Genomic DNA, 18,468 nt, shown 5'->3' on the forward strand with positions numbered 1-18,468 from the left:
ATTAAAAAGTGCAGCTACTTTAATTGAACATACTGTTAAGAAATAATGAGAAAATGTTGACAATTTAATAAAAAAATTTAGTGACTCATCACTTCTTGGAATTTATGAACTGCAAGTCCAGGACTGTTGACCAGCCAAGAAGTTCTAGGTGTGGGTCTGTGGGCCATCAATTACCTTCTTTTTCTTAAGTAGTAAAAAAAAAATCAAAAAGGTAAAATCATCATGTTTTTACTGTTTAGGAATACTATGAGGTTAGGGAAGTTAGAGAACTTTTTTGAAACTTGGAGACCTTAGGTGTGAGTAAGTTTCAAAATAAAACTTTCATATTTGAGTTACTAATGAAAACTGTGCTCAGAGTATACTGAAAACTTTACTTTTAGATGTACATCAGGTAAAGCCAGAATCAAGAAAATAGTTTTAGCTTCAAATAAAAATGGGTCCTTTTAAAAAGTTCAAAAATGGGAATTTTGACTGGTCACGATTCCAAATTAGTAGCTGAAAAGACGTTTGGGAATCTCACAGGTGAGCAGTGGTTCCATTTTGAAAGATTTCATATTATAGAGAAGCTGTAAAAAGAGGAATAACTTCACAAAATCTTGATCTCACAAAAAAGAAATAAAAAATAATTCCTTTTGTCAGGTTTAGTTTTGGGGTGCAATCTTTAAGAAATTTGGTATATGCACTAGGGGATTTCACTGATTTTTCCCATCCCCGAACTCTCCTTGCTTCTTATAAAGACTTTCGATGGGGTTAGTTTCAAAATTAATCGAGGCATTTGAGGGCAGTTGGGCCCTCCGCGCTTGAATAATTAAGTGAGTACCATTAAAGAAAAGGCTACACATTAGTAACTTGGAAGAATCAGAGTGGATGAACCACTTTTCAGAACCTGCATGACAATTTTGAAAATTAAACCCAGTTAATAGAAAAAAATGCTAAATCAATGGCCATAAAATTTAATGGGTTTATAGCAGCCTTAACACAGTAGGACTGAATTATCATGTTAATTTAATTTCCATTTCTAAATGAACCAGAAGGCACAATAAAGGTCAATTAACCAGCTACCTTCCCTGTCTTCTTTTTCTTTTACTGCTGGTTTTAAATCACATTCAGCCCCAAAGCGCTCACACTGCTTCTGGAAACTCATTAGTTTTTCTTGAAATTAAAACAAAAAAGAAAAAAAAAAGAAGAAACAAAAACTAACAACTAACCATGTGCTGAGAACAACCACTGGGAATGTGCCACAATTATGGGGATATATGTATTCAATGAAAAAGCTTTACTCTTGTCACATTGAGGCTACAAACAGTCACACCAAGCCTAGGGAAACATACAAGTTAAAGGTCTCAATTATAGTGTTTACCAAGTGTTCATCTACAGTGAAAAAGCTGTGTGTGCTACTCTTAACATTTATGAGGCGAATAAGGAAAGAAACTCCATCTGTGTAATGTGGGTCTGTTGTTAGTACAGTGAGAACCTCAAGCTTTTCACAGCCTGCATTTTTCACATTGAAATGTGTCACTTTATATTAATAGGCTTTTATTATGGTTTTTTATTTATTAAAAAGGGGGGAAAAAGGAGTCCGTTTCTTCCTTCTCACGAGCAACAGAACTCACTCCTTGTTTTTGGTGTAATTAATTTGCAGTGTATTGCCTGTAATTTGATACAATGTGGATCAAAAGCTTCAAACATTCTGGTGTTTTGCCAGATTAAAAACATCAAGGGCATTAGATTTGTGAAGAAAAGATATTATTTATTTTAAAGATTTTATTTATTTATTTGTCAGAGAGAGTGAGCACAGGCAGACAGAGTGGCAGGCAGAGGCAGAGGGAGAAGCAGGCTCCCCGCTGAGCAAGGAGCCCGATGTGGGACTCGATCCCAGGACGCTGGGATCATGACCTGAGCCGAAGGCAGCCACTTAACCAACTGAGCCACCCAGGCGTCCCAAGAAAAGATATTTTTAATTTTCAAAATCTTTATAGTCTCTAAAATTGGTTTCTAACCCCAGTGTTTGTCAGAATTGAAAGAATAATGTGTAGATATTGCAAAATGATCATACCTTTGATTCCAGTAGGAACATCTTTAAAATAAAATAAATATTGGTTGTGAAGTATCGCGCAGCTGGTGCCGGGTAGCTTTCCATGAACGTTAGCCTTCTTTCTGTTCCACCTCTTCAGCATAAAGTGGACAGATGAAATATTCATAATTTATATTTTAGTTGTTTGGAATTATTAGGATTGTAAACATTTAAGACAATAATGACTTCTCTACCTTTGCTTATCAAATTTTCCATCAAAGATACTGAATTTAAGTGTAATTTTTTTTGAGATTTATTAATTTATTTGAGAGAGAGAAAGTGTGCGTGTGAGTGTTGTGTTTGTGCCCAAGGTGGGTGGAGCAGAGGGAGAGGGAAAGAGAGAATCTCAAGCAGACTCCCCAGTGGGCACAGGAACCCCAGTTCCATCTCAACAATCTTGAGATCATGACCTGAGCCAAAATCAAGAGTCCATTGCTTAACTGAGAGCCACTCAGGTGCCCATAAGTATAATTTAGGTCGGGAGTATAAGAGTTTCAGTTTATGGCTAACATCTTTTTTTTTTTTTTTTTTTAACAAAAACATGTAGTTCACCTTTCATTTAGTAAAAATCTGCCCTGTTACCTCCCCATTCACACCAAAGATCAGTTGATTTCTGTCTACCTCTCTGTCCATCTATCTATTTATCATCTAGCTATCATTTCTAGAGACATTAAGTAGGATTTAATGATCTCATGACAATTTCTGGACTTAAAGTGAACACATGGCATGCAGAATGTTGATGTAGGGTTATATGTTCACAATATACAGATTTGACAAATACACATATACCCACAGATGCGACTGGTTTTGAGAGGCATCCGTTTTTTTTTTCTCTGAAAATTTGTAGTCTAGCAACAGAAGCCAACCTTTCTTTTAATTGGAACCTGCTCAGTCGACTCCTCGAGTTCCTCTAATAAAAGAGAAAAAAAAAAAAGGAAATCTTTCCCCTGAAATTCTTTAAGCATTAAATACATTTAAATGATTTTATTAATTGCATGTGTATAATAAGCAGGGCTTTTATTAGATGGAGGGATTTCGTTGCTGTTTTACTCCCGGTCTTTCTTCAGCTTGACATTGGGGTTGCACCTGTAAAGCACCCATTCTGTCCCGTGTGCAAGCTGTCTTCTCCTCGGCTCTCCCTCCTCTCTACCCCCCAGAGCTCTCACTGAGTGCAGCCCTCGGAGCAAGTGTGAGCCAAGTGCTGCTGTGGCCTCTTGCCACTTGCTGTTTGCTACAATTGATGAGGATGCCCTGTTACAGTGGATTCTCAAAAATTATTGCTGATTAACTGAACGGTATCATATCCTATGATGTAATGACCCTGTCCTCCCCCCATCTTGTTCTGAGACTGTAAGGGCTGCCTTTAACCACTGGGGCACTGTGTCATGAATTGTGTCACGGAACTGTTGATATGATTTAGCTGTTGGAGTCGTGGAAGTCACTAGATGGAGGCTGACCATGTGTAGGCAGGGCGTGTAGAGGGGCAGTGTAGGTGCGTGGGAGGATAACGGGAAAAGAAAGAAGAAAGATGAAGAAGAGGAAGCGTGTCAAGAGAGAACAGGAGAAAGCTGTGGCAAGGCATGCCCTTCCTGACCATGTCCACGAGGCAGGATTCCCATTTATGCTTCTGCACAGCTGTGTCCCGCCCCCCCAACCCCAATACACCCTGCTTACCGACCCCTGCCAACATTACTGCTGGTATTACTTACAATGTCATGGTCAGGTCCAAGGATGATTGAGTTTGGAATTTTCTGTCTTTATGGTTTTAAGGAACTTTCTTCCGGGTGAGAGTCTAACTGGTGTCTCTTCCAACCATAAACTGGTATTTCATAAGCTTGTGTCTCCCAGGGGTTGTCTTATCAGAATCTGAGTGCATTTCACAGGTTTTCTGCCATCTGGCTGTGTGGTTTTGGGAAGGCACTTTACTTTTCCAGGCCCTGGTTCCCTCAGTGGTGAAAAGAGTTTGCCCTTTGATTCTGAAGGAACCTCTGGCTCCTATATTCTCTGAAGCCCCATTTCAAGCGTGGGGTATGATTACAAAGCAGGACCAAAATGCCCTGCCTTTCCCCTTTTCCTGTAGTTTACCTATCTTGTGCAAAGATGAAGTGATATGAACTGATTTTTTGCTGGACTAGTATGTGTCTATGTATATGCTTGCATACATATATGCATATATAATACATGTGTATGCTCATATGCACACATATATGAACATATATTTATGTATATAACATGTATATGTTCATCATATATACAGATATATATAGATATGCATTCTATAGTAGTTTGAAATCTTATTATGGTAGTAAGTGACTTGGAGGCAAAATTTAGATGTTGCCTAAATAAAGAGACAATAAAAAGAGGGAAAAAAGTCTGTTTTTTGACTTCTAAAATTTTTTGACTTTTACATTCTTCTATTGAAATGGGTCTAGTGTATGTGCAGACATATGTTTGGTTTTAATCAGCCTGTTTGGAGAACTAGAGAAAAGTGATACTTATTTACTCACTTAAGAAACACGTGTCCATTTTTATATTACAGTATATATGTTTTTTAGTGACAATATTTTACATACACTCTGACATCACCCAGTAAACTGAAGCTAGCACGCGAGGAGAGGGAGGCTGGTGCCTTGCATGATGTGGGCCTTGTGGCCCACTGGTAAAGGAAGATGGAAGTTCGTTACCTAGCGGGGCTGACTTGACCTTGTTAAAAACATGTTTGCTAAGAATGTGAATTGGAAAATGAAACAAGATGGGATCGGGAGGGAGACAAACCATAAGAGTCTCTTAATCTCACAAAATAAACTGAAGGTTGCCTGGGGGAGGGAGGTCGGGAGAGGGTGGTTGGGTTATGGACACTGGGGAGGGTGTGTGCTATGGTGAGTGCTGTGAAGTGTGTAAACCTGGTGATTCACAGACCTGTACCCCTGGGGCTAATAATACATTATATGTTAATTAAAAAAAAAAGAATGTGGATTGGAAGGAAAAATCTTGGGAATGTATGCTTTGTTTTACATTTGGAGTGAATGAATAAGGGTGTGATGTGAATGGAGCTTGGGTACCCTTCCCTCCCACTGCCTAGCCTCTGTCACGAGAAGAGGATAGGGACTAAGGAAAACCTGGCCAGGACGGCTGCGGCTGCGGAAGGGCCCTTCCTGCAGCCAGGAGAGCCTTCAGAATCCCTTCCCTGCAGAAGCAGAAAGAAGAGGGACACAGGTGACAGCTGTAGGTCTAAGGCCCTCTCTCATTTTATTTCTCAGCTGGGGGCTGGATGTTCTCATTTACAGGCACTTGTCCCTTCCAGCTCTGAGAAAAGAGATGGTTTCTCCCTCCCTAACTCTGTCATCTCCGTATCTTATTCTTTGTTGCAGAAAGAAAAGGAAAACAAAGCGCTAGGTTGATTTCCTTGAGAAGTGTCCTACTTTCATGAAACTACACAAACATAGTTGAGATTGAGAGCTGGGTGAAGTGGGGCGGTCAGCCTGTCTCCTGCCCAGCGTCTAGAGAGGCTGTCCATGCAGCCTGGGCACCAGGGAGGGATGAGGATGGCTCAGGTAGATACAGAAAGATGGGTATGATGTGCCTGAGAACCAAGTAAATAACACTTAAGCCCTGTGGGCACCACCCAGGATCTCCACTGTAATCTGTGAAAGGGTGGGCTGGCTCTGTTGTTTCTCCATCGCCTTGTCTGTGGTCACGGACCCACTGACTCAATATGAGCTTCTTCTCTGTGTTGGGCACCGAGGCCCTATATATAAGCTGGAATAAGTCTACCAAGGGAAGACGCTGAAAATAACGAGAACTTTGATTTTGAGTTTACAGTTTGCCAGGCTTTGTGTTAAGTACTTTATATGCGTCATTTCATTTAATCTTCTGATGACCCCATTTTTCAGGTGAGGAAACTGAGACTCTGAACCTCTCAGGGGCTTCCCCAAGGCCACATAGCTAGTAAGTGACAGAGTCAGATTTGAACTTGAGACTGTTTTACTTGGGAACTTCCCACAAAGAGTTCATCGCACTAGAAGGTGATAAATGCAATGAGGGAGGCGTGCCTGGGGACTGAGGAAACAGAGCAGAGGGATCGACACCACCATTGGGAATTCAGTCAAGACATTTGGAGATAGTGGTTTTTGAGTATAACCTTAAACTATGGGCCTGAAAGCAGATTGAAATATATTGGTGATTTGTAATTCCCCACACACTCCTTTGGTGAAAAGGAGTGTGTGGGAAATTACAAGGGCTTTGGTGTTTCTTTCTTTCTTTTTTTTTTTTAAAGATTTTATTTATTTATTTGACAGAGAGAGATCACAAGTAGGCAGAGAGGCAGGCAGAGAGAGAGGAAGGGAAGCAGGCTCCCCACTGAGCAGAGAGCCCGACGCGGGACTCGATCCCAGGACCCTGAGATCATGACCTGAGCCGAAGGCAGAGGCTTTAACCCACTGAGCCACCCAGGCGCCCAGGGCTTTGGTGTTTCTGAAGGATCATGTGTCAAACAAAGAGTCGTGGGAGATGAACCTGGAGAGGTGGGTGGGGCCAGATCCTTGTGGATCTTTTATTTTTATTTATTTATTTATTTTTAAAAAAGATTTTATTTTATTTATTTGACAGACAGAGATCACAAGTAGGCAGAGAGGCAGAGAGAGAGAGGAGGAAGCAGGCTCCCTGCTGAGCATAGAGCCCGATGCGGGACTCGATCCCAGGACCCTGAGATCATGACCTGAGCCGAAAGCAGAGGCTTTAACCCACTGAGCCACCCAGGCGCCCCTTTGTGGATCTTTTAGAATCTATGATGTAGCCAATAACAAATGAGCTTGGAGCCTGTGCAGTGGGCTGGGGGAAATGTGATGGGGGCTGGCCATGGCAGGTGCCACGGAAGGGTGGAACAAGGCAAGGGAGGGAAGACCTGATGGCCAGCTGGGTGGACAGAGGGAATGAGAGAGGTGAAAAAGGTGTAGGAAGCCTCCCAGACTGCTAGCTTGGTGGGATGGGTGGAAATGCCAGCAGTGTAGACACAGAGGATCCAGGAGGAAAACAAGGTTCAGAAGGGTGTTGAGAGGTTTTATTTTTCACCAGTCAATTGTTATAACCCCATATTATTATTAAGTTTTTTTCTAGTAGGTTAAATTGGTAATGCATAGATTTCAAACTTACTATAATTTATAGCTAATTATGTTTTATAATTTCATAAATAAGAACTATTTTTTCTTGGCTGGGGGACATTAAATACATTTGTTTTAATCTCAAAAAATAAAACAGAATTAGGTCAGCTATAATTTTATGGGTATTTATGATAACAACCACCTACTGAGCATGGCACATGGTTCGGGTCTTGTTCCATGACCGTTACCTCCATCAGTTCCATTCATCTTGCCTTCAGTGATTTTAGTCTGAAAACCCAAGTTGTACCACTGTGGAGTATGGAGACCTTCTGGTGTGGCTCTGGCAGTGGTGAGTTTGAGCATGGCCTCATCCCCATTGCCTGGTGACTAAGACCCAGGAAGACAGCTTTGTGGAAATAAATCAGAGAAAGCTGTTTCACCACAAACTACATGAGGATGGAGTGTGTCCTTGCTTCAGAGTAAGTTTGTATTCTAGTAATCCCAATTAGAAGCGGTGTGACTTGCGGATGTTCATAGAACCATTATTCATAACAGCTGACATTGGAAACACCTTACATGTCCACCTGCTGGTGGATGGACAGTCAAAATTGATGGAAAATCCACTGAATATGACTCAGCAATAAAAAGAAATTACTGACACATGCATGCTTATTATGGACGCACCTCAGAAACGTTACACTATGGGAAAGAAGCCAAGCACAAGAGACCATGAATTGTATGACTCCATGAACTGTCCAGAAAAGGTCATTTTCTAGAGAAAGAAAATAGATTAGTGGTTGCCCGAGTCTGGGGGTGAGATGGATTTAATGTATGTATGAGGAATTTTATTGGTATAAAAATGTTCTTTAATTATGGTAATGGTTGCATCCATTTGGTAAAGTTACTAAAAATCATTTAATTGCACCTGTGAAATGGGTGAATTTTATGATATATAAAATATACTTCAATGAAGTTGTTAAAAAAAGAAAAAGATGGGGAGCCCTCCTACACTGTTGGTAGGAATGCAAGCTGGTGCAACCACTCTGGAAAACAGCATGGAGGTTCCTCAAAATGTTGAAAATAGAACTACCCTATGACCCAGCAATTGCACTACTGGGTATTTACCCTAAAGATACAAACGTAGTGATCCGAAGGGGCACGTGCACCCGAATGTTTATAGCAGCAATGTCCACAATAGCCAAACTATGGAAAGAACCTAGATGTCCATCAAAAGATGAATGGATAAAGAAGAAGTGGTATATATACACAATGGAATACTATGCAGCCATCAAAAGAAATGAAATCTTGCCATTTGCAACGACGAGGATGGAACTAGAGGGTATCATGCTTAGCGAAATAAGTCAATTGGAGAAAAACAACTTTCATATGATCCTCCTGATATGAGGAAGTGGAGATGCAACATAGGGAGTTAAGGGGGTAGGAGAAGAATAAATGAAACAAGATGGGATTGGGAGGGAGACAAACCATAAGAGACTCTTAATCTCACAAAACAAACTGAGGGTTGCTGGGGGGACGGGGGTTGGGAGAAGGGGGGTGGGGTTATGGACATTGGGGAGGGTATGTGCTATGGTGAGTGCTGTGAAGTGTGTAAACCTGGCAATTCACAGACCTGTACCCCTGGGGATAAAAATATATTATATGTTTATAGAAAAATAAAAAATTAAAGAAAAATAAAATAAACAATGGCAGTCCCCTGATGAGCTACTCTTCCAAATGGGACTAGCCTCTTGGAAAAAAAAAACAAAAACAAAAAACAAAAGCTATGTGACCTTGGCCAAGTTCTTCAATTACTTAGTGTTTCCCCGTCCTAATCTATACAACGGGATGATGAATTTTTAGTCCTTATTTAATCTCTAGAAACATTTGGCTCAGGTTATCATTTCCTGCTCCCCCTACTGCTGGCCCCCATTTGTTTGCTGGATGCTTTCCTGACTTGATTTCTCTGACACTGAACCCTTTGGATTTTTTCACACCAAAGGCTGGAATTGGGTTGTCGGAGAGTGTGGGGACTGTTTTAATTGCTTCACTCTGCAATTAATTATCCAACTAAGTGCCTGGGGTATGCATCCTTATTTAGCTAGCTTCTGCTACTTCTGATGTTGGGATTGTTCTGGGTTCTGCCTGGCATATTTTGGGATTTGTTTGAGAGATTTTTTTTTTTTTTTCCTGACACCTGAATATCACTTCAGTTTCCTTAGCTCTGTGGGGATTTTTATCAATCATTTCCCATCAGTTTCTAGAAAATCTTCCATGTTCAGTTTTGCTAGAGACATCTCTCCTGATATTCTGAATTCATTACAGATTCACTTTTGTTTTTATATTTTACTTGTTGTGTCAGTAAGATTTTGTGAGGTGGGGAGTGGAAAGAAAGGATATGCTGGGGGCGCCTGGGTGGCTCAGTGGGTTAAGCCTCTGCCTTCGGCTCAGGTCATGATCCCAGGGTCCTGGGATCGAGCCCCGCATCGGGCTCTCTGCTCAGCGGGGAGCCTGCTTCCTCCTCTCTCTCTGCCTGCCTCTCTGCCTACTTGTGATCTCTGTCTGTCAAATAAATAAATAAAATCTTAAAAAAAAAAAAAAAAGAAAGGATATGCTGGATGTGCTACTGAGGTTACATTCAGGACTGACGGGCTTGTTCATCCAGCTGCCCACCGTTGGCTTCTTCACAGGGAGAGCCTTCATCCAATGACTCATTCTACACAAGGCTCTACCTTCTAACCCAATTTGCTACGATTCTGAAGAACCACCCAGGTTCAGAGCTTCCTGGGGCTGGCAGCAACTTTCATTGAGAATCTGCCTGGCCTAGCTTCTCCCTATTTTCCCCCCCTTTTTTCCATAGGAGTTGACCTCAGAGGAACCCCCTAATCAGCCTTCTCTATGCTAATCTCCATCTTAGAGTCTGTTGTCTGGAGAGCCCAACCTGTGACAGAAGAGATGTGAATATATTTGTCCATTCAGCCATCAGGAGTGCTTTTTTACAAGGCTTATTTTGAGATCAGGAGCCTTTTCAAATAAGATATTGAAATGCACAAATTCTTTCTATCCAGAAGGTGAGGCTAATTTTTCTCTCTAATGCCAGCTCACTTCTTTTGACTTTTGATAGAAACATCAGGCTCAGCGGAGTTCCCATCTTCTCTCTTCCTCCTTCTTCCCACCTCTGGTACCACGTGACCTTGACTTATGACCTCAGCTTCCCTCTTCTCTTGGGCTAACCTAACTCTAAATGGAAAAATGTTAGCATTTGTCTTAAGTCAGGCTTTCCTCCAGCAGATCCAAAGAGTAGGGTTGGTGTGTAAGTGCTTTATTAAGGAAGTGTCCCTGGAAGAAAGAGAAGAAGTAGGGCAGAGAAGGGGAGGAAGCCAGCCGAGACAGGTCTCGTGGAGAGTTCTATGGAGGTAACGTGATGGTTAATTTTATGTGGCAACATGACTGGCCACAGGAGGCCTAGAGTAAACATTATTCCTGAATGTGTCTGTGAGGATGTTTCCAGATGAGATTAGCAGCTGGATCAGTGACCTTGGTAAAGTAGGTTGTTCTCCACAAGACTGTGCAAGTGGGGCATCACCCAGTCACCTAGGGGTCTGGAAGGAACAAAAGGCAGAAGGAGAGGAATTTCTTTTTTTTCCCTGCCTCCCTGGCTGAGCGTAGACACATCTCATTCTCTGTCCTGAAACTGGGATTTACACCACCAGCTCCTCCATTTCTCTGGCCTTCAGACTTGGACTGAATTATACCACTCTTTCTTGGTCTCCAGCTTCCAGCTAGCAGACTGTGGGACTTCTCAGCTTCAGTAATTGTGTGACCCCATCCCTCATAACAAACCTTTGTCTATCCATCCATTCATCCCCGTGGTTCTGCTTCTTTAGAGAATCCTGACTAATATAAATAGTGTTTGGTTCTCAGAAGAATTCTGTGATGTAATTTATGCCTCAGAAATTTTTCTTCCTGAGGCAGAAGAGAATTTTGTACTCTTACACCCAATATTCAGATTGATTGGCAGTGACTCCTTGTGGTGGGGCCAGGAGCTGGGAAGAAAGCTCCCAGGTACTTCTGGCTGTCTGTCCATGCAGAGGAAAGCCACTCCAGTACCATGAGGTTGTCCTTCAAGAATACAGATGAGGGCTGGATAGTGGGAGCAAAAGCACACAGTAGCTAGGGAAGGGGCATTCAGAAGGGTCTGAGGGTATCTTGGCGGACCAGTGATACCATCTGTTTCATGGTTCAATTACCAGCATCCTTATCAGATTAACTTCGGTGCCAGGCTCCAATTTTGATAGTGGGTTAGGACAGGAGACTTGAAAACCAACCTCATAAGTAGTCTGTCCCTAGGCTAGTAGAACTTATAGAATATTTAATTTTGTGTTGGGCTGCATTCCAGTGAGCCTGCTTGAGTGAGTTAGTTGCAAAATGCTCCATTAAATAATGAAATGAGTTAATCTTTTTATGGAATTGCTCTGTATTTGCTAACAAAATGCAAAAAGTCTTTGCCAAAATCAGCAATCCTAGTATTGGTCTAATTGATATTGAGCTGTTCCTCATACTTGTAATTGCCCACTAAGCTTAGTGGCTCCTTGAGGCCACTCTAAGAATGATAATAGGACTGTGTCATCAGCATAAAGGAGGGTGCTAGGACAGGAGGTCACGTATCCAGGTTATCAAAAGATGTATTAGATGGTTTGGGGGAAAATTAAAGAGGTGGACTAGGACATTTGTACTATTTGGGGCTGTAAGCTGCTCTGTCAAGAGCCCATTTTTCATCTGTTTTGATCCCTTTTTGATGTTACAGTAAAGGCTCTGAAGGACTATTAAAAGCCAGGGATCAATATCGAGATTATGCAACTTGGCCCATAAATGGTTTCTGTCCATAAAAATCAAAGGCTGACAATAGAGTAATAAATGCAGTAAGTCTCCAATTATTTCTAACCATTTTCCCTAATAGAGGAAATAGAGTATAGTAATAGTCCAAGATAGCAAAGCTATCTCTCAAGCATTTGTGCTCTTCCTATAGGATATTATATTGAGACACCCAGAGAAGCAGTGTTGAAGAGTAAAGACTTTTTTTTAAAGGATATTCTGAAGATTGCTGGGTGGTAAGCAAAGTGAGAAGAAGGTTGCTCCCTCCACCCGTTTTTTAATACTAACAGCAGACTATTCTCTTGGTCTATTTTATAGAGATTATACTGTTGGTGAGTATGTCAATAGTTTTGCATGGATTAACACCTGCAATGTAGAATAGGATTTGTGGTGGGAAAACTCTTCCTACTGTGCAGTTCAAAATAGTTATTTTTGTAGTCAAACCAATGTGAGTGTGCTCCGTGGTGAGTCACAGATACACCAGGTGGAGGTGTTGCACAAAGTCAAGTTTATTTGCAGCAAATAAGGAGATCCCAGGAAATATCTTCCAAAGCTGTGACTCCCTGAGCAAGGCTGAATGGGTTCCTTTTATTTAGGGTTAGAATGAATATTTAGATACGGAAGCCTTGTCATTGTATGTAGAGGCAGGCATAAGGCTACCCATGTGCCTTAGGGAACATGCCTGTAAATGCATTGTATGTGATTTAAATGAAGCTTGTGCTTCTCCTTGGGTGGAGATTTTAGTAGTAGAATGAGGTAAAGGTAGTTTTCTGGCATTCTAGAGGTCATTCCCTGATCCATCTGCACAGGTGCATGTGGGGGGTTACACTCAAATTGGGCTGGTGGGAGGTCTTGTCAAGTCACTATCCCTTTTAATAGCTCTTCAGCTTCTCTCTTTAGTTGAGTTAAGAGATAAGCTGGAAAGAAGAGCTTACAGGAAAATGCAGGATGAAGGTTGGAGGGCATAAGCAGGTGGACAGTAAAGATCAGGTCTTGGGGTCTAGCTGGTGTCAATTTTTTAAAAAACTGTACGGCCCTATTTAGCCAGAGCAGCTCCATCCTGACCCTGCCCCACCCCCCTTCAGGGAACTTACTAAAAAACAAGTCCTGGAAACCAGTCCCAGGTAACAAAGCCCAAATACAAGGGTGGGTCAGGCCAGGTGGAGGTACCCAATCGTTGGGGGCACATACTGTCTCCCTAGCTACCAAGGAGTATGGGGCCTGCCCTTTGGGTGCCCTTTGGGCACCAATTCTGACCAAGGTGATAGGCTGGTTCAAATATCTACTATAGGGTAAATTGTAATTCAATTGGTCACTTATGTGTGACCTAGCAGGACTTTGCAGCTTTCTCTGTTATAATCTCATTGGTCACCTGTGCATGGCCAGGCCCAACCACATGGCCTTTGCCCTTAAAAGCTAGTCTGTAAAGAAGAGAGGGGTCACCTCTTTGCAGGAGACGGTCAGTTTGATTTTTGATGCTTGTCTTGAAATAAAGCTTTGCTTGACCTTTTCTTTGTATCAGTCTCACTCCTTTGACCATGGACCCAACAAAACTATCTATCTGTCTGTCTATCTCTATTTTATTTTAATTCAGTTAATTAACATGTGATGTATTATTGGTTTCAGAGGTACAGGTGTGTGATTCATCAGTCTCATTCAATACCCAGTGCTCATTATATCACATGCCTTAATGTCCATCACCCAGTTACCCCCATCCCTTCACCCCGTTCCCTCCAGCAACCCTCAAGTTGATAGCTGGTGACAATTTTTTAGTGAAGTTTAATGAGTAGGAGAACTGGATTTGAGCTAGAGTTCTGACCCTAGAGTTCTTCTAGGGTTCTGAAACTACGAGGTGAATGTAAGAATTCTAAAAAATAAGTCTTTGAAATTGCCTACCCACATCCTTAGCCAAGATAGTAAACAAAAAGCAATGCAACATTATGGGAGAGATGGTGAAGATTAAGGCCACTTGTAAGGATCTCACAGATGTAGGGTGGTGGTCCCTGTCATATCTCCTTTTAATTTACTGATCTGGCCCCTGCAGAAACTGGATGGATCCTGGAGAATGGCGGTAGACTCCAGACGCTCAATCTAATAGTAGTCTTGATCTCAGAGACGGTGGCAGAGTGGATCTAGTATGTTAGAACAGGTTAATATGCCTTTGTTATTCAATATGCCTCCATTATTTTAATAATGGAGCTCCTTTCTTTCTCTTTAGGTAAGAGGTTGGGAGGAGTTTGCCTTCACAAGGAGGGAAAACCATATACATTTATAGTATAACCATATGCAAGATGATGTTAAGTGTCCTGCCCTCTGCCAGGATATAGTCTGAACTGTTGGGCTATCCTGCAGAATGTCGATTGATTATACTGTTAGCCTCATGCTGATCAGGCAGGATGTGCAAGAGAGGGTAGTATGCTGGAGGCAGTGGTGCTCAGTCTGGAGTGTGGGAGGTAAATTCTACAAAGGCTTTAGGACCAGTCACTTTGGTAAAGTTTTCAGGGGCCCAGTGTTTCGAGAGGCATGCTGGGACATCTCTGAAATACAAGAGAACTTGCTTCAGCCTTCACCCATCATCACAAAGAAGGCAGCACAAGACCTGTTCAGGTACTGGAGGAACACATTGTACATCTAGGAATACTGCTCCAGCCCAAATATCATGTGAAGCAAATGCTGTCAGTTTTGAGAAGTGCCTGGAACAGGAAAGAGCTCTGTAAAAGATTCAGATTGTGATAGAAGAAGCTCTGTCTTCTGGGCCGTAAATCAGACAACCTAAGTGATTGGGCATCAAGAACTTGTGAGTTGGGTTCTGGGTTCTGTTGGACACATTACGTCATGAAGTTGAGTGGACCCAGCAGCAGCTGACATGATAAGAGGGACATGGTATGTTTCAGGACCAGAGAACATGAATAGACCTGACCCCCATATCACTCACAATGGCTGCAGCAGCACCTGTCTTTCAGCTCAAAGCTGGCATGAGGTTGAGGTGTCATATGTCAGGAGAGCATGTGTAGAACTAGCTGAAGGAGGATAGCCCAAGCTTGGTTTATGGATGGGTTGGCTTGGTAGGTGGTTCCAGGCCAAAAATGGATGGTAGAAGCACTACAGCCACAGGCAGGGGCAGCTTTGAAAGATAATGTTGAGAGAAACCTTTCCATAGTAGAGCTTTGAGCAGTCTCCCTCATCATCCACTTTATGAGCATGAAGAAAGGGTCCCTTTACTGGGGCAGTGCTGAGTGGCTTAACCAGTTGGGTTAGTGGCCTCGAAGGAAAAAGGCTAGAAGATCAGATAAAGTCAGGGATAGAGGTAATGTGAATGGACATGTAGAGGTCGGCACGGAGGCAGAATTTTGTATCTTGTATCAATTACTGCTTCCCAGAAAGCATATACTGTTGAAGTAGCACTAAAACAATCAAGTAGATGATACAACTCAGCTGACACGAGCCAGGCTTTGTCATCCGTTCCTTCAGGACTGCACACTGGGCACGTGAATGAAGAGGCCACAGAGGCAGGGGTGAAAGCTACACATGGGCCTAACAACATGGGTTCCCGCTCATGAAGGCAGCTATTGCTACGCCAGCTCTGAGTGTCCAACCTGCCAGCGGCAAATCTCAAGGCTGAGCAGCTATCATGGAGCTGTTCCTCACAAGCAGCTGAGACCCACTAGCTAACTGGTGGCAAGTTGACTACACTGGGCCTTTTTGTCCTCGAAGTGCCAGTGATTTGCACTAAGAAGAATCAATACCTGTTCCAAATGAGTTTGCACCCAGAAGTCTGGAGGCTTACCTGATCCCTAGCATTCATACGATGAAGGAAATGGAGGAGTGGGCCCATTATCATGGAATTCACTGGCAGGATCTCGTGCGGCACCGTCTGTAATCTGTCAGTCTAATAAAGTATTGTTGGATTGGCCTGTTGAAGGTACAGCTAAAGTGTCATGTTGGGGACAATGCTCTGCAAATATAGGGCCTCTTGATGAGAAATATAAGGGGGAGATTCTCAGATTGCCATTTAACAGGAGACTAGATTGTTGATATTCTCAAAGGATCTAACCTCATTACTACTCCTCTGGAATATGATTTCTCTTCTAAAATGTATTACAGTATAACTGCACATTAAATGATTTGTTCACCTTCAACGATAAGAGAACAACAAAGCTAAGTTCAGTGCCTTCATGCCCCATCAGAGCTCTTGTGCCTTCTACCTGATTGGTCACCCTTCTCTCCTGTTACTGTTCTGGGTAAGACCATGTTACAGTATATGCAGTTCAAATTAACTGTCCCCAAGGTTACAGATAATGACATGTTTTGAAATTTTAGGGTCACTTGGAAGGGGCTCAAAACCAAAAAATGTTCTATTTGCCAGAGTTAAGGTTCACCTGAAATTATTGTGATTGCAAATTAATTTGATTAAATGCGGGCCTTTTCAAGTACATAGTTTTTCCTAGAGTTAAAGCAGTCTTCCAGCTCAGGTCTTCCATGAATTCTACTTGAAAGAATCATTTTGATCCTTATATTCAGGTCTTTTGGAATATTATTTTCCTTAAAAGGGTAAAACAAATGTGTGCAATGCAAATAATAGGGAACAGGAGAAGGTATTTGATACATGGAAACATAATTTGATATACTGTATGTATCTGAGACATGCTTGGTCTGTCTCATTAGGGAATGGAACCATTTATAGTGTGTGAAAAGGTCCCATCTCCAGTATTCATTTAGTTCTAAAAATCTTAGAAATACATTCTGTCTTACAAAATGATTGCCTTATTTTGAACCCAGCTTCATGTGAGTTATTATTAATCGCAAATCCAAAGGAAACTCTTCTCTTTCACATGTGGTTATTTAATAGAAATAGAATCAGTATCAGATGTTTTTTTAAAAGGAATGGTTATATTCTTTTTTTTTTTTTTTAAAGATTTTATTTATTTATCAGAGAGAGAGAGAGGGAGAGCAAGCACAGGCAGACAGAATGGCAGGCAGAGGCAGAGGGAGAAGCAGGCTCCCCGCTGAGCAAGGAGCCCGATGTGGGACTCGATCCCAGGACTCCGGGATCATGACCCGAGCCGAAGGCAGCTGCATAACCAACTGAGCCACCCAGGCGTCCCATGGAATGGTTATATTCTTAATGGAAGCTGGAAGACTGTGATACTGCAAAGATATGTAAAAACTATAGAAGGAAAATTATGTATTAACTAGTTAGATACATACTTAAAGAAAGTAATAGGCTTACTTTACTTCTTACCTTTTAAAAAATATGTTTTTTCTCAATAGATTCTATTGAGCATCCGTGGTATATTTTATTTATATTTATTTATTTATTAAAATTTTATTTATTTATTTGACAGAGAGAGAGATCACAAGTAGGCAGAGAGGCAGGCAGTGGGGGTGGGGGTGCAGCAGGCTTCCTGCTGAGCAGAGAGCCTGATGTGGGGCTCCATCCCAGGACCCTGAGGTCATGACCTGAGCGGAAGGCAGAGGCTTAAACCACTGAGCTACCCAGGTGCCCCATATTTTATTTTTTAATACTAAGTATTTTCAATTGAGTTTGTAAAGAAACTTAACATTTCCAAATTATGCTGTCATTCTGCAAGAGAAGTCAGTGAACCAAATAATTCCATCAATATATTTCCACACAAAGACAGAAAATGTGCACAAGAAAAGTCAGAATTTGTCTTGGGGAGTACAGTGTTAGGTTCATGGATTGAGACTTCTGTTCATTCAGAACTGCTTCAGAACCACCTGTGGAATATAGAAAATGATCTACTTGAGGTTTAATGTCAGATGTCAGCAAAGAACTGCAGAGTCTGGGTGCCTGGGTGGCTCAGTGGATTAGGACTCTGTCTTTGGCTCAGGTCATGATCTCAGGGTTCTGGGATTGAGCCCTGTGTTGGGCTCTCTGCTCAGCGGGGAACCTGCTTCCCTTCCTCTCTCTCTCTGCCTGCCTCTCTGCCTACTTGTGATCTCTGTCAAATAAATGGATAAAAATCTTAAAAAAAAAAAAAAGAACTGCAGAGTGCTAGCTTGAGAAAAGTTGTGAAGCCTCATTTTCTGAGGAGGCAAGAAGGAAGGAGATTATTGCAGGTAGTATTGGTGGTAAAGGAGATTAGAACTTTTGCAAGGTCACTGAGTAAATTTAGGATGGGGAGATAAATTCTCTGTTGAGAATTGCTGCTTTTACAGGATACTTTCTTGATGGAGAGGGTCAGGTAGACCAAAGGAAATATACTTAGTAATCTAGAGAGTACAATCGATTTCCTTTAAGCTGAGTAGTTGAATACCTACTATGTGCTAGGTACCCTTCTCAATGTTGTGGAGGTTAAAGATAAATAACGGGAAAACTGACTTTTTCTTTGAGCTCCTACTTTGTACCAAGCACTTGACAGGAATTCTGTGAAATGGGTATTACGGTTACTGTTTTTACAC

This window comes from Mustela nivalis (assembly GCF_964662115.1).
Source record: "Mustela nivalis genome assembly, chromosome: 2".
NCBI lineage: Eukaryota > Metazoa > Chordata > Mammalia > Carnivora > Mustelidae > Mustela > Mustela nivalis.